The sequence below is a fragment of the Perna viridis genome, chromosome 5, assembly GCF_037379345.1.
Source record: "Perna viridis isolate PV_CMFRI_1.1 ecotype Kerala chromosome 5, ASM3737934v1, whole genome shotgun sequence".
Classification (NCBI taxonomy): domain Eukaryota; kingdom Metazoa; phylum Mollusca; class Bivalvia; order Mytilida; family Mytilidae; genus Perna; species Perna viridis.
The window spans coordinates 51,304,353-51,327,343 of NC_142449.1; the positions used below are offsets into that span (position 1 = coordinate 51,304,353).

Sequence of the window (22,991 nt, forward strand, 5' to 3'; positions counted from 1 at the left end):
ATGTCCGCCAAACATCATATAACATAAATGATGTGTATCAATGGCAACACGATAATTGTGGGATAGTAAACACTCAAAAGCTAAAAACTTTACAACTCGAAGCTGCTAGAATAATAACAGGCTTACCGATATTCACCAAATCGGAGCAAGTATATCGAGAAATTGGATTGGAAAAACTAGGAGATCGAAGAAAACGTAAACAATTAAATTCATTTCATAAAATATATAACAAAATGGCTCCGGATTGTTTACAAGATCTAATGCCACCGAAGATTCAATCTACTACAGTATATCCGCTTCGGAATGGTGAAGATATTATTGAACACCAGTAATAAATTAACTGTTCCCAAACAATTTTGCTACGGCCCAAGAAATTTAAATATATTGATAACTCAACTTCGTAATTCTTCATCCTTTTTAAACCTTGATTTGTATAGAGTCAATATTATACATCGTGTCATTGTGGTCATACGTACAAGACTGCTCACCATTACTTTTTTGTATGCCCTCTTTATAGCAATGCAAGAACCAAACTAATAAGCGACCTACAGTGGATTCTTGAATTTTGCAATATAGACCTACATCTACTTGTTGGTTTTGCAGAAAATCTATATGAAAAACAATATTAAGTTGTGTTGGACTGTGTATAGTCCTTCGTTAAATGCACGACACGATTCCTCATTGCTTGAGCTGAATTAGTACACATCACATCATATCACATCTCACCACATCACCTAATGTTATATTTTTTACTGTCTCGTCTTAACTTTGTAAAACATAAATAACACTATTGAATTTGTATGCCTATATTTTATTGTAATTATTACTATTTCAGGAGAAGACTTCATAAGTATATTATTTTACTTGTGTCTTATCCATTTTGTTTATTACAAATAAAATATGTTTAAACTAATGGCAACACACAGATTCACCAGTGAACAAACTGTGAATCAAATTGTTACACTTTTCATTCACTACGTACATGTACATTGTTTCCATGAAAGAGACACATAAAATGGAAATTACGGTGTACTAAATTCAAAGAAAATAGATAAGACTATACGGCTTTGTTGATTTCTACTAGTATATCAAATAGATCGTCAGATTCATACATGTACAAGCAAAGTAAATGTCATTACATTTGTGTTTATATCATTCTCATGTAAAAGGTGGAAACTAGAATTCATTTACATTTACATAAAATGACGCTGAAAGAAAAGAAAACCAAACTGAAAACTGAATGATGTTATATATTCAAGTATACACATGTAAGTGTGAGAATGGCTCAAACGGCGAGCGCACAACATACGTCCCGTAGATGAAAATTGAAACACATACACACACACCCACACTTACACTTACACACAGCTGGAACATTTACAATTAGGAGCGGTTTTATGGTCACCAGCTGCAATTTGATTGTCGCGATTGTTCCAAGTGTTATTTCCCTTTCGTGCACTATTTTGTTTTCTCCTTTTTACCTAGAGCTTTTTTTAAGCACGTGACAATGACTTTCATGGATACAGAAATTGAAGAGCAGAAGGGTGCACTGACTAGATGATTTTCTTTAAAAAGGTGAAATAATTTGTCCTGCACGAAAAGGTTTTGGAATATGTATGAAGAGGGTGTCCATGCAAAAAACATGCATTGGGTGGCGCAACACAAATTTTGTTTTCAAAAATTTTACCCCTTTCATATAACAAATGCACCCTTTCTCAAAGTTGAATGTTGGTTTTGGATTGACTGCAATGATAAAATAGAACGCATCGAATGGTTTGAAAAAAAGGGAGATAACTCTTTAATTTGAGCAAAATATTGTTGCATTGTTAGGGAACATTTTCTGAACTATTCATTGTCGAATCAAAACAAACTTTTTACTATTTGACATATATATGGTGTATACATAACATTGGAACAAAATTCAGTGGGGTAAAATTTTATGCTTGTTCTATTGATTTGAAAAAAGGGTTTGACACAGTCAACTGAAATGCTTTACTTTACAAACTTTTTTAGTAGCAGGTATTTTTTTAAATACATATTGAGGCTCTATAATTAAATGACTTAGTTGGCCACTTTAATTCTTACTGTGCACCTGTCTCCATGGATGGAAATCATATCATGCTTACGATATGCAGATGATATTGTTTTGTTGTCGGTGTCTTCAAACGGTTTAAAAAATCTCTTGACATTTTAAATATTTTTTGTGATAAATGGAATCTTGAGGTGAATATAAATAAAACCAAGATAATTATTTTTTTGTAAATCAGGGAGAATCCTTAAAGGTGTTTCTTTATTTTATGACAACCAAGTTTTGAGCCTTGTCAATCAATATCAATATGTTGGTATGATTTCAAAACCGTCTGGTTCTTCTACAGAAGCAGTAAATCATTTTTTTTCTAAAAAGGCTGCGAAAGTAGTGTTTTACAATTACAAAGTTGTTTTTCTCTGAAATAAGTAATAATTCAATTACACTTGAAGTTATTTGACACTTGTGTAAAACCAATTCTGTTATACTGTAGTGAAGTGTGGGCATTGCCCCAATTATTGAAAGGTTTCAACCTTAATGGTTTTGAATCGTTTGATGAAAAGTTCATCCCCAATTTTTATATGTATACATTATTCTTGGAGTTCATAAATCTCCCTCAAACTTGGCTGTTTTGGGTGATCTGGGATTATTCCCCCATCTATCATTGAACATCATTGGATTTAGGCGTACATGTATAAAACTCTCTTGAACATCATTGTATTTAGACGTGCATGTATATGGGATTAAAGGGAACTTTTTCTAATAAAAGGATTCTGATTGCTTTACAAAATAAACTCCAGGAAAAATATTATACCTACTGGCATCAAATGTTATATCAAAATGATAGGTTGGAGGGGTGGTTGAGAACTTATCGAAAATTTAAAATAAAGAAGAATTTAAAAGGAAACAATATTTATGTACAGATATTGGCAAAAAGATTTTATCTAATTATAAACCAGAATTTGTATTTATAACTGAATTTTACACGAGTATTAAGTACCATTCTGTGTAAGAATCAGGCAATGGGTGGCACATCATTTTCCCCAATTTAGCCATAATTGCCTAAAATATATTCAGTACATCTAGAAAACAACCAAAAAGCTATTTAAGTTTATCCTAAAGCATCTGTGACGTAGATATTTTTTGGACGGCTTATATACGGAAAGAGTGTGGGGAAATTTTCCCGCCATTATTCTATAATGTATTTCAACTGAATTAGACCTATCAATATCTTAAAAGCAAATTTTTCAAACACTTTGATGGTCATTTCCGGTGGTTATTAGGTCTAATTAATTGGTTAATGCAATAAAATATCTGCGTTTTTTTTTCCTTCATGTGCCAAACCTTATATACATTTTGCCCGATTCTTAGACGGAGAAGTCATTAATTGTGTTGGACACTAACACAATTGTTCCCTAAACATCCCCATTGTCACATGAGCTTCCAAAATCAGTTTCTATGGTTCCATCTCCATAATTGTTTTTTGAATTTGAAATAAAATTTTTATATTAATCCCGTAATGGCGGCCATTTTTTATTTTGTGATATAGCCGACCGGAAGACATTGTGGTGACCAATATTTAAAACATAATATCAAGTCTCTCCAATATTTTTTCCTATTTTTAAAGATTTATTTTCTTCTTTAAAATGGCACCCATTTTGAAATGGCGGCCATATTTGAAAATTCAGACAGCGATTGCACATCTTTGAAAGTACTAAAGACATTAAGAGCTGTAAGCCAAACATTGGTTCAGTGGCGAAAGTGATAATTTTATTACCCCAACCTCATTACAACTCTCAACAGGTTTCAAAATTTTGTGTGAACAATCACCAAATCGCCAAGTACACTAATCAGGCAATCTCTTGACCACTGAAGCGTGAAAGTTCAAATTACAAAACTATTGATTACTGCTGGGAAAATTCCTTTACTTCTCGTCAACTTTGTATCAAAGTGACATAAAAATTATTTATCATTTATTTCTGTATATCAAACTTGAGTGTAAACGAAATGTGGGTAATTTGGTCACTACCCCAGTGTCTATACATTTTGTAGTCAGCAATATTTACGTTCTTGAAGATATATGCTATCTATTAATTCCTCATGGACCAATACTAAATATAACTGAAAACTAATGACATAAATTTGTCATTAACTCGGTTTGGATCCCAAAAGCACAGTTGAAAATTGTGCTAAAAATAGAATCTCATGAGGGAAATACTTACTTGAAATATTTACATCTACCCATTGTAGCACTGTTGCATGTTAAAACAATTATATATCTACACTATGCTAGATGTATTTTCGTGCTTCTACAAAGTGAGGCATTGCAGTAAACAACATTTTTTTAAAATATGAAATACATTTTAAAATATGCAAGGGATGTATGTTCCTAATTAATGTATTAGAGTGTAAAGGAATTTCTGTTTTTGATTATTCTTAAAAGCAGGGAAATTTCTTTAATTGGAAAACATGCTTGCATGGTAATGGAAAAAATATGTGCTCTATTCATATGCAATGAACACGCACATTTAAGTTTTATTTCTTGTCTTTAAACAGTACTGTAAATAACAGATGATTCTGAAATATCTTATGTCAGATACTACTATACCATACCATAAAAAATATACCATTAAAATGATCCTCGTTTTCTCACGCGAAAGTGACTATAGCTTTCAAAATTCTGGAAAATACAATGCATATGGTGACCTATTTTTGTGCCAAGTTTGGTTCCAACCTGTTCAGCCGTGTTTTTGGGGATTTTTATTTTTATTTTATTTGTTTTTTTAGAAGATACGCCGGCAAAAGTACACGAGAAAGAAAAAAATGTAAAAGTTACAGTAGAGCAAAACTATGTTCCCCACAGCTGGGATATCCGGTACGTCTAAAAACCGCCCAGGACATAAAAAGTGGGATATCACATTTTTTAATATTTAAGATACATGAATTTTGCTGTATTGATTGTATGTCATATTTTGTTTGCTTGTTAATCGCATTTCTAGTCTCGACTGTTAGTTTATGAAAAATCACTATCTGGTCTTTACTTCTTTTAAACTTGTTTATTTCCTTATTTACTTACCATATTTTTACCCAAAAAATGGGAGGACAAGAATCCGCTTTCAATGGACTCATCTCAATTGAAATAACTGGAAAAAAAATACAGAAATGCTCTAAAACCAAAACATAGTCACACAGAACCCAAATTTTCGTTACTTGGTAAACATTTATCAAGATTGTCGCAGATAGCCATTTTCTGTAACCATAAATTCAGTTTTAGAAAGAACGGCTTTGGTCTGTTTTTAGAAGGAATGGTTTTAGTCAGACCATCTCGTGACCTTCGAATAGAGTTCCGAACTTCATATTCATTTCCACATAATCTACTGGAAAATATTTACTTTCAATTTAATTTCTGATATATTATAACTTACCTATTTAATTTTGATATTAATGGAACTCACACTGTTTCAGTAAAGTCACTGGCTTCGCAATGCAACATATTATCCTTCCGCGACAAGACCTAAAACACGAAAACAAACAAGGAATCCGGACCGATCACCGAAGTTAAGCAGCGTCGAGTCCGGTTAGTACTTGGATGGGTGACCGCCTGGGAATACCGGATGCCGTAGACATTTCTTTTTATTTCTGGCCATTTTTTAAAAAAATCACAAAAATGACACAGAAAATGGAATACGAGTTTTCGTTCGTTTTATTAGAACGTGCATTTTTATGTATAGTCATAATTGAAAAGCAGGAAAAGGCGTTAAAAGTATAACATAGCGGGGGCGTATATTGGACTAGAAGGCTCCCATATTGTCATTGTGACTTTGACGTCGCATGGCGACAGTCAGACGAAAGGGAGGCAGGGTTTGAAGCCGCCGGTGAGTAAAATTTGTCCTGTCATTTTGCAAAGTTTGAAGCAATTACATTTTCCATTTTACAATTCATTTTAAAATTAGCGCGTGCACGGACTTTTCGTGCTACAACTGAGACAAATTGACACGATTGAGCGCTGTCAAAAAAAAGGAGGGGGCAGGGCTGGGGCGTCTGCTTGTGGATCTGTGGTGAGTTTGATATTTAAATTGAATGTTAGTCTCTGAAATTTATTTAATAATATTTTTTCTTTTGTATCAATTTTATTTTAGAAGTAATTGTATTTTCTTTATGTCACTTTATTTAGAGAGCGGGGCGAATTCTTCAGCCAAGCCTACATAAAATGTTTTGTTTTTCTATATGTCTTAAGGAACTAGAATCTTTATATAGCAAATTTTCACATCATTTAGTGTCTACGACCATATCACGCTGAAAGCACCGGTTCTCGTCCGATCACCGAAGTTAAGCAGCGTCGAGTCCGGTTAGTACTTGGATGGGTGACCGCCTGGGAATACCGGATGCCGTAGACATTTCTTTTTATTTCTGGCCATTTTTTAAAAAAATCACAAAAATGACACAGAAAATGGAATACGAGTTTTCGTTCGTTTTATTAGAACGTGCATTTTTATGTATAGTCATAATTGAAAAGCAGGAAAAGGCGTTAAAAGTATAACATAGCGGGGGCGTATATTGGACTAGAAGGCTCCCATATTGTCATTGTGACTTTGACGTCGCATGGCGACAGTCAGACGAAAGGGAGGCAGGGTTTGAAGCCGCCGGTGAGTAAAATTTGTCCTGTCATTTTGCAAAGTTTGAAGCAATTACATTTTCCATTTTACAATTCATTTTAAAATTAGCGCGTGCACGGACTTTTCGTGCTACAACTGAGACAAATTGACACGATTGAGCGCTGTCAAAAAAAAGGAGGGGGCAGGGCTGGGGCGTCTGCTTGTGGATCTGTGGTGAGTTTGATATTTAAATTGAATGTTAGTCTCTGAAATTTATTTAATAATATTTTTTCTTTTGTATCAATTTTATTTTAGAAGTAATTGTATTTTCTTTATGTCACTTTATTTAGAGAGCGGGGCGAATTCTTCAGCCAAGCCTACATAAAATGTTTTGTTTTTCTATATGTCTTAAGGAACTAGAATCTTTATATAGCAAATTTTCACATCATTTAGTGTCTACGACCATATCACGCTGAAAGCACCGGTTCTCGTCCGATCACCGAAGTTAAGCAGCGTCGAGTCCGGTTAGTACTTGGATGGGTGACCGCCTGGGAATACCGGATGCCGTAGACATTTCTTTTTATTTCTGGCCATTTTTTAAAAAAATCACAAAAATGACACAGAAAATGGAATACGAGTTTTCGTTCGTTTTATTAGAACGTGCATTTTTATGTATAGTCATAATTGAAAAGCAGGAAAAGGCGTTAAAAGTATAACATAGCGGGGGCGTATATTGGACTAGAAGGCTCCCATATTGTCATTGTGACTTTGACGTCGCATGGCGACAGTCAGACGAAAGGGAGGCAGGGTTTGAAGCCGCCGGTGAGTAAAATTTGTCCTGTCATTTTGCAAAGTTTGAAGCAATTACATTTTCCATTTTACAATTCATTTTAAAATTAGCGCGTGCACGGACTTTTCGTGCTACAACTGAGACAAATTGACACGATTGAGCGCTGTCAAAAAAAAGGAGGGGGCAGGGCTGGGGCGTCTGCTTGTGGATCTGTGGTGAGTTTGATATTTAAATTGAATGTTAGTCTCTGAAATTTATTTAATAATATTTTTTCTTTTGTATCAATTTTATTTTAGAAGTAATTGTATTTTCTTTATGTCACTTTATTTAGAGAGCGGGGCGAATTCTTCAGCCAAGCCTACATAAAATGTTTTGTTTTTCTATATGTCTTAAGGAACTAGAATCTTTATATAGCAAATTTTCACATCATTTAGTGTCTACGACCATATCACGCTGAAAGCACCGGTTCTCGTCCGATCACCGAAGTTAAGCAGCGTCGAGTCCGGTTAGTACTTGGATGGGTGACCGCCTGGGAATACCGGATGCCGTAGACATTTCTTTTTATTTCTGGCCATTTTTTAAAAAAATCACAAAAATGACACAGAAAATGGAATACGAGTTTTCGTTCGTTTTATTAGAACGTGCATTTTTATGTATAGTCATAATTGAAAAGCAGGAAAAGGCGTTAAAAGTATAACATAGCGGGGGCGTATATTGGACTAGAAGGCTCCCATATTGTCATTGTGACTTTGACGTCGCATGGCGACAGTCAGACGAAAGGGAGGCAGGGTTTGAAGCCGCCGGTGAGTAAAATTTGTCCTGTCATTTTGCAAAGTTTGAAGCAATTACATTTTCCATTTTACAATTCATTTTAAAATTAGCGCGTGCACGGACTTTTCGTGCTACAACTGAGACAAATTGACACGATTGAGCGCTGTCAAAAAAAAGGAGGGGGCAGGGCTGGGGCGTCTGCTTGTGGATCTGTGGTGAGTTTGATATTTAAATTGAATGTTAGTCTCTGAAATTTATTTAATAATATTTTTTCTTTTGTATCAATTTTATTTTAGAAGTAATTGTATTTTCTTTATGTCACTTTATTTAGAGAGCGGGGCGAATTCTTCAGCCAAGCCTACATAAAATGTTTTGTTTTTCTATATGTCTTAAGGAACTAGAATCTTTATATAGCAAATTTTCACATCATTTAGTGTCTACGACCATATCACGCTGAAAGCACCGGTTCTCGTCCGATCACCGAAGTTAAGCAGCGTCGAGTCCGGTTAGTACTTGGATGGGTGACCGCCTGGGAATACCGGATGCCGTAGACATTTCTTTTTATTTCTGGCCATTTTTTAAAAAAATCACAAAAATGACACAGAAAATGGAATACGAGTTTTCGTTCGTTTTATTAGAACGTGCATTTTTATGTATAGTCATAATTGAAAAGCAGGAAAAGGCGTTAAAAGTATAACATAGCGGGGGCGTATATTGGACTAGAAGGCTCCCATATTGTCATTGTGACTTTGACGTCGCATGGCGACAGTCAGACGAAAGGGAGGCAGGGTTTGAAGCCGCCGGTGAGTAAAATTTGTCCTGTCATTTTGCAAAGTTTGAAGCAATTACATTTTCCATTTTACAATTCATTTTAAAATTAGCGCGTGCACGGACTTTTCGTGCTACAACTGAGACAAATTGACACGATTGAGCGCTGTCAAAAAAAAGGAGGGGGCAGGGCTGGGGCGTCTGCTTGTGGATCTGTGGTGAGTTTGATATTTAAATTGAATGTTAGTCTCTGAAATTTATTTAATAATATTTTTTCTTTTGTATCAATTTTATTTTAGAAGTAATTGTATTTTCTTTATGTCACTTTATTTAGAGAGCGGGGCGAATTCTTCAGCCAAGCCTACATAAAATGTTTTGTTTTTCTATATGTCTTAAGGAACTAGAATCTTTATATAGCAAATTTTCACATCATTTAGTGTCTACGACCATATCACGCTGAAAGCACCGGTTCTCGTCCGATCACCGAAGTTAAGCAGCGTCGAGTCCGGTTAGTACTTGGATGGGTGACCGCCTGGGAATACCGGATGCCGTAGACATTTCTTTTTATTTCTGGCCATTTTTTAAAAAAATCACAAAAATGACACAGAAAATGGAATACGAGTTTTCGTTCGTTTTATTAGAACGTGCATTTTTATGTATAGTCATAATTGAAAAGCAGGAAAAGGCGTTAAAAGTATAACATAGCGGGGGCGTATATTGGACTAGAAGGCTCCCATATTGTCATTGTGACTTTGACGTCGCATGGCGACAGTCAGACGAAAGGGAGGCAGGGTTTGAAGCCGCCGGTGAGTAAAATTTGTCCTGTCATTTTGCAAAGTTTGAAGCAATTACATTTTCCATTTTACAATTCATTTTAAAATTAGCGCGTGCACGGACTTTTCGTGCTACAACTGAGACAAATTGACACGATTGAGCGCTGTCAAAAAAAAGGAGGGGGCAGGGCTGGGGCGTCTGCTTGTGGATCTGTGGTGAGTTTGATATTTAAATTGAATGTTAGTCTCTGAAATTTATTTAATAATATTTTTTCTTTTGTATCAATTTTATTTTAGAAGTAATTGTATTTTCTTTATGTCACTTTATTTAGAGAGCGGGGCGAATTCTTCAGCCAAGCCTACATAAAATGTTTTGTTTTTCTATATGTCTTAAGGAACTAGAATCTTTATATAGCAAATTTTCACATCATTTAGTGTCTACGACCATATCACGCTGAAAGCACCGGTTCTCGTCCGATCACCGAAGTTAAGCAGCGTCGAGTCCGGTTAGTACTTGGATGGGTGACCGCCTGGGAATACCGGATGCCGTAGACATTTCTTTTTATTTCTGGCCATTTTTTAAAAAAATCACAAAAATGACACAGAAAATGGAATACGAGTTTTCGTTCGTTTTATTAGAACGTGCATTTTTATGTATAGTCATAATTGAAAAGCAGGAAAAGGCGTTAAAAGTATAACATAGCGGGGGCGTATATTGGACTAGAAGGCTCCCATATTGTCATTGTGACTTTGACGTCGCATGGCGACAGTCAGACGAAAGGGAGGCAGGGTTTGAAGCCGCCGGTGAGTAAAATTTGTCCTGTCATTTTGCAAAGTTTGAAGCAATTACATTTTCCATTTTACAATTCATTTTAAAATTAGCGCGTGCACGGACTTTTCGTGCTACAACTGAGACAAATTGACACGATTGAGCGCTGTCAAAAAAAAGGAGGGGGCAGGGCTGGGGCGTCTGCTTGTGGATCTGTGGTGAGTTTGATATTTAAATTGAATGTTAGTCTCTGAAATTTATTTAATAATATTTTTTCTTTTGTATCAATTTTATTTTAGAAGTAATTGTATTTTCTTTATGTCACTTTATTTAGAGAGCGGGGCGAATTCTTCAGCCAAGCCTACATAAAATGTTTTGTTTTTCTATATGTCTTAAGGAACTAGAATCTTTATATAGCAAATTTTCACATCATTTAGTGTCTACGACCATATCACGCTGAAAGCACCGGTTCTCGTCCGATCACCGAAGTTAAGCAGCGTCGAGTCCGGTTAGTACTTGGATGGGTGACCGCCTGGGAATACCGGATGCCGTAGACATTTCTTTTTATTTCTGGCCATTTTTTAAAAAAATCACAAAAATGACACAGAAAATGGAATACGAGTTTTCGTTCGTTTTATTAGAACGTGCATTTTTATGTATAGTCATAATTGAAAAGCAGGAAAAGGCGTTAAAAGTATAACATAGCGGGGGCGTATATTGGACTAGAAGGCTCCCATATTGTCATTGTGACTTTGACGTCGCATGGCGACAGTCAGACGAAAGGGAGGCAGGGTTTGAAGCCGCCGGTGAGTAAAATTTGTCCTGTCATTTTGCAAAGTTTGAAGCAATTACATTTTCCATTTTACAATTCATTTTAAAATTAGCGCGTGCACGGACTTTTCGTGCTACAACTGAGACAAATTGACACGATTGAGCGCTGTCAAAAAAAAGGAGGGGGCAGGGCTGGGGCGTCTGCTTGTGGATCTGTGGTGAGTTTGATATTTAAATTGAATGTTAGTCTCTGAAATTTATTTAATAATATTTTTTCTTTTGTATCAATTTTATTTTAGAAGTAATTGTATTTTCTTTATGTCACTTTATTTAGAGAGCGGGGCGAATTCTTCAGCCAAGCCTACATAAAATGTTTTGTTTTTCTATATGTCTTAAGGAACTAGAATCTTTATATAGCAAATTTTCACATCATTTAGTGTCTACGACCATATCACGCTGAAAGCACCGGTTCTCGTCCGATCACCGAAGTTAAGCAGCGTCGAGTCCGGTTAGTACTTGGATGGGTGACCGCCTGGGAATACCGGATGCCGTAGACATTTCTTTTTATTTCTGGCCATTTTTTAAAAAAATCACAAAAATGACACAGAAAATGGAATACGAGTTTTCGTTCGTTTTATTAGAACGTGCATTTTTATGTATAGTCATAATTGAAAAGCAGGAAAAGGCGTTAAAAGTATAACATAGCGGGGGCGTATATTGGACTAGAAGGCTCCCATATTGTCATTGTGACTTTGACGTCGCATGGCGACAGTCAGACGAAAGGGAGGCAGGGTTTGAAGCCGCCGGTGAGTAAAATTTGTCCTGTCATTTTGCAAAGTTTGAAGCAATTACATTTTCCATTTTACAATTCATTTTAAAATTAGCGCGTGCACGGACTTTTCGTGCTACAACTGAGACAAATTGACACGATTGAGCGCTGTCAAAAAAAAGGAGGGGGCAGGGCTGGGGCGTCTGCTTGTGGATCTGTGGTGAGTTTGATATTTAAATTGAATGTTAGTCTCTGAAATTTATTTAATAATATTTTTTCTTTTGTATCAATTTTATTTTAGAAGTAATTGTATTTTCTTTATGTCACTTTATTTAGAGAGCGGGGCGAATTCTTCAGCCAAGCCTACATAAAATGTTTTGTTTTTCTATATGTCTTAAGGAACTAGAATCTTTATATAGCAAATTTTCACATCATTTAGTGTCTACGACCATATCACGCTGAAAGCACCGGTTCTCGTCCGATCACCGAAGTTAAGCAGCGTCGAGTCCGGTTAGTACTTGGATGGGTGACCGCCTGGGAATACCGGATGCCGTAGACATTTCTTTTTATTTCTGGCCATTTTTTAAAAAAATCACAAAAATGACACAGAAAATGGAATACGAGTTTTCGTTCGTTTTATTAGAACGTGCATTTTTATGTATAGTCATAATTGAAAAGCAGGAAAAGGCGTTAAAAGTATAACATAGCGGGGGCGTATATTGGACTAGAAGGCTCCCATATTGTCATTGTGACTTTGACGTCGCATGGCGACAGTCAGACGAAAGGGAGGCAGGGTTTGAAGCCGCCGGTGAGTAAAATTTGTCCTGTCATTTTGCAAAGTTTGAAGCAATTACATTTTCCATTTTACAATTCATTTTAAAATTAGCGCGTGCACGGACTTTTCGTGCTACAACTGAGACAAATTGACACGATTGAGCGCTGTCAAAAAAAAGGAGGGGGCAGGGCTGGGGCGTCTGCTTGTGGATCTGTGGTGAGTTTGATATTTAAATTGAATGTTAGTCTCTGAAATTTATTTAATAATATTTTTTCTTTTGTATCAATTTTATTTTAGAAGTAATTGTATTTTCTTTATGTCACTTTATTTAGAGAGCGGGGCGAATTCTTCAGCCAAGCCTACATAAAATGTTTTGTTTTTCTATATGTCTTAAGGAACTAGAATCTTTATATAGCAAATTTTCACATCATTTAGTGTCTACGACCATATCACGCTGAAAGCACCGGTTCTCGTCCGATCACCGAAGTTAAGCAGCGTCGAGTCCGGTTAGTACTTGGATGGGTGACCGCCTGGGAATACCGGATGCCGTAGACATTTCTTTTTATTTCTGGCCATTTTTTAAAAAAATCACAAAAATGACACAGAAAATGGAATACGAGTTTTCGTTCGTTTTATTAGAACGTGCATTTTTATGTATAGTCATAATTGAAAAGCAGGAAAAGGCGTTAAAAGTATAACATAGCGGGGGCGTATATTGGACTAGAAGGCTCCCATATTGTCATTGTGACTTTGACGTCGCATGGCGACAGTCAGACGAAAGGGAGGCAGGGTTTGAAGCCGCCGGTGAGTAAAATTTGTCCTGTCATTTTGCAAAGTTTGAAGCAATTACATTTTCCATTTTACAATTCATTTTAAAATTAGCGCGTGCACGGACTTTTCGTGCTACAACTGAGACAAATTGACACGATTGAGCGCTGTCAAAAAAAAGGAGGGGGCAGGGCTGGGGCGTCTGCTTGTGGATCTGTGGTGAGTTTGATATTTAAATTGAATGTTAGTCTCTGAAATTTATTTAATAATATTTTTTCTTTTGTATCAATTTTATTTTAGAAGTAATTGTATTTTCTTTATGTCACTTTATTTAGAGAGCGGGGCGAATTCTTCAGCCAAGCCTACATAAAATGTTTTGTTTTTCTATATGTCTTAAGGAACTAGAATCTTTATATAGCAAATTTTCACATCATTTAGTGTCTACGACCATATCACGCTGAAAGCACCGGTTCTCGTCCGATCACCGAAGTTAAGCAGCGTCGAGTCCGGTTAGTACTTGGATGGGTGACCGCCTGGGAATACCGGATGCCGTAGACATTTCTTTTTATTTCTGGCCATTTTTTAAAAAAATCACAAAAATGACACAGAAAATGGAATACGAGTTTTCGTTCGTTTTATTAGAACGTGCATTTTTATGTATAGTCATAATTGAAAAGCAGGAAAAGGCGTTAAAAGTATAACATAGCGGGGGCGTATATTGGACTAGAAGGCTCCCATATTGTCATTGTGACTTTGACGTCGCATGGCGACAGTCAGACGAAAGGGAGGCAGGGTTTGAAGCCGCCGGTGAGTAAAATTTGTCCTGTCATTTTGCAAAGTTTGAAGCAATTACATTTTCCATTTTACAATTCATTTTAAAATTAGCGCGTGCACGGACTTTTCGTGCTACAACTGAGACAAATTGACACGATTGAGCGCTGTCAAAAAAAAGGAGGGGGCAGGGCTGGGGCGTCTGCTTGTGGATCTGTGGTGAGTTTGATATTTAAATTGAATGTTAGTCTCTGAAATTTATTTAATAATATTTTTTCTTTTGTATCAATTTTATTTTAGAAGTAATTGTATTTTCTTTATGTCACTTTATTTAGAGAGCGGGGCGAATTCTTCAGCCAAGCCTACATAAAATGTTTTGTTTTTCTATATGTCTTAAGGAACTAGAATCTTTATATAGCAAATTTTCACATCATTTAGTGTCTACGACCATATCACGCTGAAAGCACCGGTTCTCGTCCGATCACCGAAGTTAAGCAGCGTCGAGTCCGGTTAGTACTTGGATGGGTGACCGCCTGGGAATACCGGATGCCGTAGACATTTCTTTTTATTTCTGGCCATTTTTTAAAAAAATCACAAAAATGACACAGAAAATGGAATACGAGTTTTCGTTCGTTTTATTAGAACGTGCATTTTTATGTATAGTCATAATTGAAAAGCAGGAAAAGGCGTTAAAAGTATAACATAGCGGGGGCGTATATTGGACTAGAAGGCTCCCATATTGTCATTGTGACTTTGACGTCGCATGGCGACAGTCAGACGAAAGGGAGGCAGGGTTTGAAGCCGCCGGTGAGTAAAATTTGTCCTGTCATTTTGCAAAGTTTGAAGCAATTACATTTTCCATTTTACAATTCATTTTAAAATTAGCGCGTGCACGGACTTTTCGTGCTACAACTGAGACAAATTGACACGATTGAGCGCTGTCAAAAAAAAGGAGGGGGCAGGGCTGGGGCGTCTGCTTGTGGATCTGTGGTGAGTTTGATATTTAAATTGAATGTTAGTCTCTGAAATTTATTTAATAATATTTTTTCTTTTGTATCAATTTTATTTTAGAAGTAATTGTATTTTCTTTATGTCACTTTATTTAGAGAGCGGGGCGAATTCTTCAGCCAAGCCTACATAAAATGTTTTGTTTTTCTATATGTCTTAAGGAACTAGAATCTTTATATAGCAAATTTTCACATCATTTAGTGTCTACGACCATATCACGCTGAAAGCACCGGTTCTCGTCCGATCACCGAAGTTAAGCAGCGTCGAGTCCGGTTAGTACTTGGATGGGTGACCGCCTGGGAATACCGGATGCCGTAGACATTTCTTTTTATTTCTGGCCATTTTTTAAAAAAATCACAAAAATGACACAGAAAATGGAATACGAGTTTTCGTTCGTTTTATTAGAACGTGCATTTTTATGTATAGTCATAATTGAAAAGCAGGAAAAGGCGTTAAAAGTATAACATAGCGGGGGCGTATATTGGACTAGAAGGCTCCCATATTGTCATTGTGACTTTGACGTCGCATGGCGACAGTCAGACGAAAGGGAGGCAGGGTTTGAAGCCGCCGGTGAGTAAAATTTGTCCTGTCATTTTGCAAAGTTTGAAGCAATTACATTTTCCATTTTACAATTCATTTTAAAATTAGCGCGTGCACGGACTTTTCGTGCTACAACTGAGACAAATTGACACGATTGAGCGCTGTCAAAAAAAAGGAGGGGGCAGGGCTGGGGCGTCTGCTTGTGGATCTGTGGTGAGTTTGATATTTAAATTGAATGTTAGTCTCTGAAATTTATTTAATAATATTTTTTCTTTTGTATCAATTTTATTTTAGAAGTAATTGTATTTTCTTTATGTCACTTTATTTAGAGAGCGGGGCGAATTCTTCAGCCAAGCCTACATAAAATGTTTTGTTTTTCTATATGTCTTAAGGAACTAGAATCTTTATATAGCAAATTTTCACATCATTTAGTGTCTACGACCATATCACGCTGAAAGCACCGGTTCTCGTCCGATCACCGAAGTTAAGCAGCGTCGAGTCCGGTTAGTACTTGGATGGGTGACCGCCTGGGAATACCGGATGCCGTAGACATTTCTTTTTATTTCTGGCCATTTTTTAAAAAAATCACAAAAATGACACAGAAAATGGAATACGAGTTTTCGTTCGTTTTATTAGAACGTGCATTTTTATGTATAGTCATAATTGAAAAGCAGGAAAAGGCGTTAAAAGTATAACATAGCGGGGGCGTATATTGGACTAGAAGGCTCCCATATTGTCATTGTGACTTTGACGTCGCATGGCGACAGTCAGACGAAAGGGAGGCAGGGTTTGAAGCCGCCGGTGAGTAAAATTTGTCCTGTCATTTTGCAAAGTTTGAAGCAATTACATTTTCCATTTTACAATTCATTTTAAAATTAGCGCGTGCACGGACTTTTCGTGCTACAACTGAGACAAATTGACACGATTGAGCGCTGTCAAAAAAAAGGAGGGGGCAGGGCTGGGGCGTCTGCTTGTGGATCTGTGGTGAGTTTGATATTTAAATTGAATGTTAGTCTCTGAAATTTATTTAATAATATTTTTTCTTTTGTATCAATTTTATTTTAGAAGTAATTGTATTTTCTTTATGTCACTTTATTTAGAGAGCGGGGCGAATTCTTCAGCCAAGCCTACATAAAATGTTTTGTTTTTCTATATGTCTTAAGGAACTAGAATCTTTATATAGCAAATTTTCACATCATTTAGTGTCTACGACCATATCACGTTGAAAGCACCGGTTCTCGTCTGATCACCGAAGTTAAGCAGCGTCGAGCCCGTTTGTACTTGGATGGGTGACCGCCTGGGAATACCGGGTGCCGTAGACATTTCTTTTTATTTCTGGCCATTTTTTAAAAAAATCACAAAAATGACACAGAAAATGGAATACGAGTTTTCGTTCGTTTTATTAGAACGTGCATTTTTATGTATAGTCATAATTGAAAAGCAGGAAAAGGCGTTAAAAGTATAACATAGCGGGGGCGTATATTGGACTAGAAGGCTCCCATATTGTCATTGTGACTTTGACGTCGCATGGCGACAGTCAGACGAAAGGGAGGCAGGGTTTGAAGCCGCCGGTGAGTAAAATTTGTCCTGTCATTTTGCAAAGTTTGAAGCAATTACATTTTCCATTTTACAATTCATTTTAAAATTAGCGCGTGCACGGACTTTTCGTGCTACAACTGAGACAAATTGACACGATTGAGCGCTGTCAAAAAAAAGGAGGGGGCAGGGCTGGGGCGTCTGCTTGTGGATCTGTGGTGAGTTTGATATTTAAATTGAATGTTAGTCTCTGAAATTTATTTAATAATATTTTTTCTTTTGTATCAATTTATTTTAGAAGTAATTGTATTTTCTTTATGTCACTTTATTTAGAGAGCGGGGCGAATTCTTCAGCCAAGCCTACATAAAATGTTTTGTTTTTCTATATGTCTTAAGGAACTAGAATCTTTATATAGCAAATTTTCACATCATTTAGTGTCTACGACCATATCACGCTGAAAGCACCGGTTCTCGTCCGATCACCGAAGTTAAGCAGCGTCGAGTCCGGTTAGTACTTGGATGGGTGACCGCCTGGGAATACCGGATGCCGTAGACATTTCTTTTTATTTCTGGCCATTTTTTAAAAAAATCACAAAAATGACACAGAAAATGGAATACGAGTTTTCGTTCGTTTTATTAGAACGTGCATTTTTATGTATAGTCATAATTGAAAAGCAGGAAAAGGCGTTAAAAGTATAACATAGCGGGGGCGTATATTGGACTAGAAGGCTCCCATATTGTCATTGTGACTTTGACGTCGCATGGCGACAGTCAGACGAAAGGGAGGCAGGGTTTGAAGCCGCCGGTGAGTAAAATTTGTCCTGTCATTTTGCAAAGTTTGAAGCAATTACATTTTCCATTTTACAATTCATTTTAAAATTAGCGCGTGCACGGACTTTTCGTGCTACAACTGAGACAAATTGACACGATTGAGCGCTGTCAAAAAAAGGAGGGGGCAGGGCTGGGGCGTCTGCTTGTGGATCTGTGGTGAGTTTGATATTTAAATTGAATGTTAGTCTCTGAAATTTATTTAATAATATTTTTTCTTTTGTATCAATTTTATTTTAGAAGTAATTGTATTTTCTTTATGTCACTTTATTTAGAGAGCGGGGCGAATTCTTCAGCCAAGCCTACATAAAATGTTTTGTTTTTCTATATGTCTTAAGGAACTAGAATCTTTATATAGCAAATTTTCACATCATTTAGTGTCTACGACCATATCACGCTGAAAGCACCGGTTCTCGTCCGATCACCGAAGTTAAGCAGCGTCGAGTCCGGTTAGTACTTGGATGGGTGACCGCCTGGGAATACCGGATGCCGTAGACATTTCTTTTTATTTCTGGCCATTTTTTAAAAAAATCACAAAAATGACACAGAAAATGGAATACGAGTTTTCGTTCGTTTTATTAGAACGTGCATTTTTATGTATAGTCATAATTGAAAAGCAGGAAAAGGCGTTAAAAGTATAACATAGCGGGGGCGTATATTGGACTAGAAGGCTCCCATATTGTCATTGTGACTTTGACGTCGCATGGCGACAGTCAGACGAAAGGGAGGCAGGGTTTGAAGCCGCCGGTGAGTAAAATTTGTCCTGTCATTTTGCAAAGTTTGAAGCAATTACATTTTCCATTTTACAATTCATTTTAAAATTAGCGCGTGCACGGACTTTTCGTGCTACAACTGAGACAAATTGACACGATTGAGCGCTGTCAAAAAAAGGAGGGGGCAGGGCTGGGGCGTCTGCTTGTGGATCTGTGGTGAGTTTGATATTTAAATTGAATGTTAGTCTCTGAAATTTATTTAATAATATTTTTTCTTTTGTATCAATTTTATTTTAGAAGTAATTGTATTTTCTTTATGTCACTTTATTTAGAGAGCGGGGCGAATTCTTCAGCCAAGCCTACATAAAATGTTTTGTTTTTCTATATGTCTTAAGGAACTAGAATCTTTATATAGCAAATTTTCACATCATTTAGTGTCTACGACCATATCACGCTGAAAGCACCGGTTCTCGTCCGATCACCGAAGTTAAGCAGCGTCGAGTCCGGTTAGTACTTGGATGGGTGACCGCCTGGGAATACCGGATGCCGTAGACATTTCTTTTTATTTCTGGCCATTTTTTAAAAAAATCACAAAAATGACACAGAAAATGGAATACGAGTTTTCGTTCGTTTTATTAGAACGTGCATTTTTATGTATAGTCATAATTGAAAAGCAGGAAAGGCGTTAAAAGTATAACATAGCGGGGGCGTATATTGGACTAGAAGGCTCCCATATTGTCATTGTGACTTTGACGTCGCATGGCGACAGTCAGACGAAAGGGAGGCAGGGTTTGAAGCCGCCGGTGAGTAAAATTTGTCCTGTCATTTTGCAAAGTTTGAAGCAATTACATTTTCCATTTTACAATTCATTTTAAAATTAGCGCGTGCACGGACTTTTCGTGCTACAACTGAGACAAATTGACACGATTGAGCGCTGTCAAAAAAAAGGAGGGGGCAGGGCTGGGGCGTCTGCTTGTGGATCTGTGGTGAGTTTGATATTTAAATTGAATGTTAGTCTCTGAAATTTATTTAATAATATTTTTTCTTTTGTATCAATTTTATTTTAGAAGTAATTGTATTTTCTTTATGTCACTTTATTTAGAGAGCGGGGCGAATTCTTCAGCCAAGCCTACATAAAATGTTTTGTTTTTCTATATGTCTTAAGGAACTAGAATCTTTATATAGCAAATTTTCACATCATTTAGTGTCTACGACCATATCACGCTGAAAGCACCGGTTCTCGTCCGATCACCGAAGTTAAGCAGCGTCGAGTCCGGTTAGTACTTGGATGGGTGACCGCCTGGGAATACCGGATGCCGTAGACATTTCTTTTTATTTCTGGCCATTTTTTAAAAAAATCACAAAAATGACACAGAAAATGGAATACGAGTTTTCGTTCGTTTTATTAGAACGTGCATTTTTATGTATAGTCATAATTGAAAAGCAGGAAAAGGCGTTAAAAGTATAACATAGCGGGGGCGTATATTGGACTAGAAGGCTCCCATATTGTCATTGTGACTTTGACGTCGCATGGCGACAGTCAGACGAAAGGGAGGCAGGGTTTGAAGCCGCCGGTGAGTAAAATTTGTCCTGTCATTTTGCAAAGTTTGAAGCAATTACATTTTCCATTTTACAATTCATTTTAAAATTAGCGCGTGCACGGACTTTTCGTGCTACAACTGAGACAAATTGACACGATTGAGCGCTGTCAAAAAAAAGGAGGGGGCAGGGCTGGGGCGTCTGCTTGTGGATCTGTGGTGAGTTTGATATTTAAATTGAATGTTAGTCTCTGAAATTTATTTAATAATATTTTTTCTTTTGTATCAATTTTATTTTAGAAGTAATTGTATTTTCTTTATGTCACTTTATTTAGAGAGCGGGGCGAATTCTTCAGCCAAGCCTACATAAAATGTTTTGTTTTTCTATATGTCTTAAGGAACTAGAATCTTTATATAGCAAATTTTCACATCATTTAGTGTCTACGACCATATCACGCTGAAAGCACCGGTTCTCGTCCGATCACCGAAGTTAAGCAGCGTCGAGTCCGGTTAGTACTTGGATGGGTGACCGCCTGGGAATACCGGATGCCGTAGACATTTCTTTTTATTTCTGGCCATTTTTTAAAAAAATCACAAAAATGACACAGAAAATGGAATACGAGTTTTCGTTCGTTTTATTAGAACGTGCATTTTTATGTATAGTCATAATTGAAAAGCAGGAAAAGGCGTTAAAAGTATAACATAGCGGGGGCGTATATTGGACTAGAAGGCTCCCATATTGTCATTGTGACTTTGACGTCGCATGGCGACAGTCAGACGAAAGGGAGGCAGGGTTTGAAGCCGCCGGTGAGTAAAATTTGTCCTGTCATTTTGCAAAGTTTGAAGCAATTACATTTTCCATTTTACAATTCATTTTAAAATTAGCGCGTGCACGGACTTTTCGTGCTACAACTGAGACAAATTGACACGATTGAGCGCTGTCAAAAAAAAGGAGGGGGCAGGGCTGGGGCGTCTGCTTGTGGATCTGTGGTGAGTTTGATATTTAAATTGAATGTTAGTCTCTGAAATTTATTTAATAATATTTTTTCTTTTGTATCAATTTTATTTTAGAAGTAATTGTATTTTCTTTATGTCACTTTATTTAGAGAGCGGGGCGAATTCTTCAGCCAAGCCTACATAAAATGTTTTGTTTTTCTATATGTCTTAAGGAACTAGAATCTTTATATAGCAAATTTTCACATCATTTAGTGTCTACGACCATATCACGCTGAAAGCACCGGTTCTCGTCCGATCACCGAAGTTAAGCAGCGTCGAGTCCGGTTAGTACTTGGATGGGTGACCGCCTGGGAATACCGGATGCCGTAGACATTTCTTTTTATTTCTGGCCATTTTTTAAAAAAATCACAAAAATGACACAGAAAATGGAATACGAGTTTTCGTTCGTTTTATTAGAACGTGCATTTTTATGTATAGTCATAATTGAAAAGCAGGAAAAGGCGTTAAAAGTATAACATAGCGGGGGCGTATATTGGACTAGAAGGCTCCCATATTGTCATTGTGACTTTGACGTCGCATGGCGACAGTCAGACGAAAGGGAGGCAGGGTTTGAAGCCGCGTGAGTAAAATTTGTCCTGTCATTTTGCAAAGTTTGAAGCAATTACATTTTCCATTTTACAATTCATTTTAAAATTAGCGCGTGCACGGACTTTTCGTGCTACAACTGAGACAAATTGACACGATTGAGCGCTGTCAAAAAAAAGGAGGGGGCAGGGCTGGGGCGTCTGCTTGTGGATCTGTGGTGAGTTTGATATTTAAATTGAATGTTAGTCTCTGAAATTTATTTAATAATATTTTTTCTTTTGTATCAATTTTATTTTAGAAGTAATTGTATTTTCTTATGTCACTTTATTTAGAGAGCGGGGCGAATTCTTCAGCCAAGCCTACATAAAATGTTTTGTTTTTCTATATGTCTTAAGGAACTAGAATCTTTATATAGCAAATTTTCACATCATTTAGTGTCTACGACCATATCACGCTGAAAGCACCGGTTCTCGTCCGATCACCGAAGTTAAGCAGCGTCGAGTCCGGTTAGTACTTGGATGGGTGACCGCCTGGGAATACCGGATGCCGTAGACATTTCTTTTTATTTCTGGCCATTTTTTAAAAAAATCACAAAAATGACACAGAAAATGGAATACGAGTTTTCGTTCGTTTTATTAGAACGTGCATTTTTATGTATAGTCATAATTGAAAAGCAGGAAAAGGCGTTAAAAGTATAACATAGCGGGGGCGTATATTGGACTAGAAGGCTCCCATATTGTCATTGTGACTTTGACGTCGCATGGCGACAGTCAGACGAAAGGGAGGCAGGGTTTGAAGCCGCCGGTGAGTAAAATTTGTCCTGTCATTTTGCAAAGTTTGAAGCAATTACATTTTCCATTTTACAATTCATTTTAAAATTAGCGCGTGCACGGACTTTTCGTGCTACAACTGAGACAAATTGACACGATTGAGCGCTGTC

General features: G+C 36.8%; 22 non-coding genes across 22 annotated transcripts; all 22 read left to right on the plus strand.

Annotated features, from left to right (window-relative positions):
* Positions 1-6,304: 6,304 nt before the first annotated feature.
* LOC148618148 (5S ribosomal RNA) lies at positions 6,305-6,423 on the plus strand. Its single transcript, XR_015922859.1, has one exon. It is a non-coding gene; the product is annotated as a 5S ribosomal RNA (ribosomal RNA).
* A 652-nt stretch (positions 6,424-7,075) lies between these two features.
* Positions 7,076-7,194, plus strand: LOC148618149 (5S ribosomal RNA). Its single transcript, XR_015922860.1, has one exon. It is a non-coding gene; the product is annotated as a 5S ribosomal RNA (ribosomal RNA).
* A 652-nt stretch (positions 7,195-7,846) lies between these two features.
* On the plus strand, positions 7,847-7,965 carry LOC148618150 (5S ribosomal RNA). The gene has a single exon (XR_015922861.1). It is a non-coding gene; the product is annotated as a 5S ribosomal RNA (ribosomal RNA).
* A 652-nt stretch (positions 7,966-8,617) lies between these two features.
* Positions 8,618-8,736, plus strand: LOC148618151 (5S ribosomal RNA). The gene has a single exon (XR_015922862.1). It is a non-coding gene; the product is annotated as a 5S ribosomal RNA (ribosomal RNA).
* A 652-nt stretch (positions 8,737-9,388) lies between these two features.
* LOC148618152 (5S ribosomal RNA) lies at positions 9,389-9,507 on the plus strand. The gene has a single exon (XR_015922864.1). It is a non-coding gene; the product is annotated as a 5S ribosomal RNA (ribosomal RNA).
* Positions 9,508-10,159: 652 nt separating this feature from the next.
* LOC148618153 (5S ribosomal RNA) lies at positions 10,160-10,278 on the plus strand. The gene has a single exon (XR_015922865.1). It is a non-coding gene; the product is annotated as a 5S ribosomal RNA (ribosomal RNA).
* A 652-nt stretch (positions 10,279-10,930) lies between these two features.
* Positions 10,931-11,049, plus strand: LOC148618154 (5S ribosomal RNA). Its single transcript, XR_015922866.1, has one exon. It is a non-coding gene; the product is annotated as a 5S ribosomal RNA (ribosomal RNA).
* A 652-nt stretch (positions 11,050-11,701) lies between these two features.
* On the plus strand, positions 11,702-11,820 carry LOC148618155 (5S ribosomal RNA). Its single transcript, XR_015922867.1, has one exon. It is a non-coding gene; the product is annotated as a 5S ribosomal RNA (ribosomal RNA).
* Positions 11,821-12,472: 652 nt separating this feature from the next.
* LOC148618156 (5S ribosomal RNA) lies at positions 12,473-12,591 on the plus strand. The gene has a single exon (XR_015922868.1). It is a non-coding gene; the product is annotated as a 5S ribosomal RNA (ribosomal RNA).
* Positions 12,592-13,243: 652 nt separating this feature from the next.
* LOC148618157 (5S ribosomal RNA) lies at positions 13,244-13,362 on the plus strand. Its single transcript, XR_015922869.1, has one exon. It is a non-coding gene; the product is annotated as a 5S ribosomal RNA (ribosomal RNA).
* A 652-nt stretch (positions 13,363-14,014) lies between these two features.
* On the plus strand, positions 14,015-14,133 carry LOC148618158 (5S ribosomal RNA). The gene has a single exon (XR_015922870.1). It is a non-coding gene; the product is annotated as a 5S ribosomal RNA (ribosomal RNA).
* Positions 14,134-14,785: 652 nt separating this feature from the next.
* Positions 14,786-14,904, plus strand: LOC148618159 (5S ribosomal RNA). The gene has a single exon (XR_015922871.1). It is a non-coding gene; the product is annotated as a 5S ribosomal RNA (ribosomal RNA).
* Positions 14,905-15,556: 652 nt separating this feature from the next.
* LOC148618160 (5S ribosomal RNA) lies at positions 15,557-15,675 on the plus strand. Its single transcript, XR_015922872.1, has one exon. It is a non-coding gene; the product is annotated as a 5S ribosomal RNA (ribosomal RNA).
* A 652-nt stretch (positions 15,676-16,327) lies between these two features.
* LOC148618161 (5S ribosomal RNA) lies at positions 16,328-16,446 on the plus strand. Its single transcript, XR_015922873.1, has one exon. It is a non-coding gene; the product is annotated as a 5S ribosomal RNA (ribosomal RNA).
* Positions 16,447-17,098: 652 nt separating this feature from the next.
* LOC148618162 (5S ribosomal RNA) lies at positions 17,099-17,216 on the plus strand. Its single transcript, XR_015923077.1, has one exon. It is a non-coding gene; the product is annotated as a 5S ribosomal RNA (ribosomal RNA).
* A 651-nt stretch (positions 17,217-17,867) lies between these two features.
* Positions 17,868-17,986, plus strand: LOC148618163 (5S ribosomal RNA). The gene has a single exon (XR_015922875.1). It is a non-coding gene; the product is annotated as a 5S ribosomal RNA (ribosomal RNA).
* A 651-nt stretch (positions 17,987-18,637) lies between these two features.
* LOC148618164 (5S ribosomal RNA) lies at positions 18,638-18,756 on the plus strand. Its single transcript, XR_015922876.1, has one exon. It is a non-coding gene; the product is annotated as a 5S ribosomal RNA (ribosomal RNA).
* A 651-nt stretch (positions 18,757-19,407) lies between these two features.
* On the plus strand, positions 19,408-19,526 carry LOC148618165 (5S ribosomal RNA). Its single transcript, XR_015922877.1, has one exon. It is a non-coding gene; the product is annotated as a 5S ribosomal RNA (ribosomal RNA).
* A 651-nt stretch (positions 19,527-20,177) lies between these two features.
* LOC148618166 (5S ribosomal RNA) lies at positions 20,178-20,296 on the plus strand. The gene has a single exon (XR_015922878.1). It is a non-coding gene; the product is annotated as a 5S ribosomal RNA (ribosomal RNA).
* Positions 20,297-20,948: 652 nt separating this feature from the next.
* Positions 20,949-21,067, plus strand: LOC148618167 (5S ribosomal RNA). Its single transcript, XR_015922879.1, has one exon. It is a non-coding gene; the product is annotated as a 5S ribosomal RNA (ribosomal RNA).
* Positions 21,068-21,719: 652 nt separating this feature from the next.
* LOC148618168 (5S ribosomal RNA) lies at positions 21,720-21,838 on the plus strand. Its single transcript, XR_015922880.1, has one exon. It is a non-coding gene; the product is annotated as a 5S ribosomal RNA (ribosomal RNA).
* A 649-nt stretch (positions 21,839-22,487) lies between these two features.
* LOC148618169 (5S ribosomal RNA) lies at positions 22,488-22,606 on the plus strand. The gene has a single exon (XR_015922881.1). It is a non-coding gene; the product is annotated as a 5S ribosomal RNA (ribosomal RNA).
* Positions 22,607-22,991: the final 385 nt, after the last annotated feature.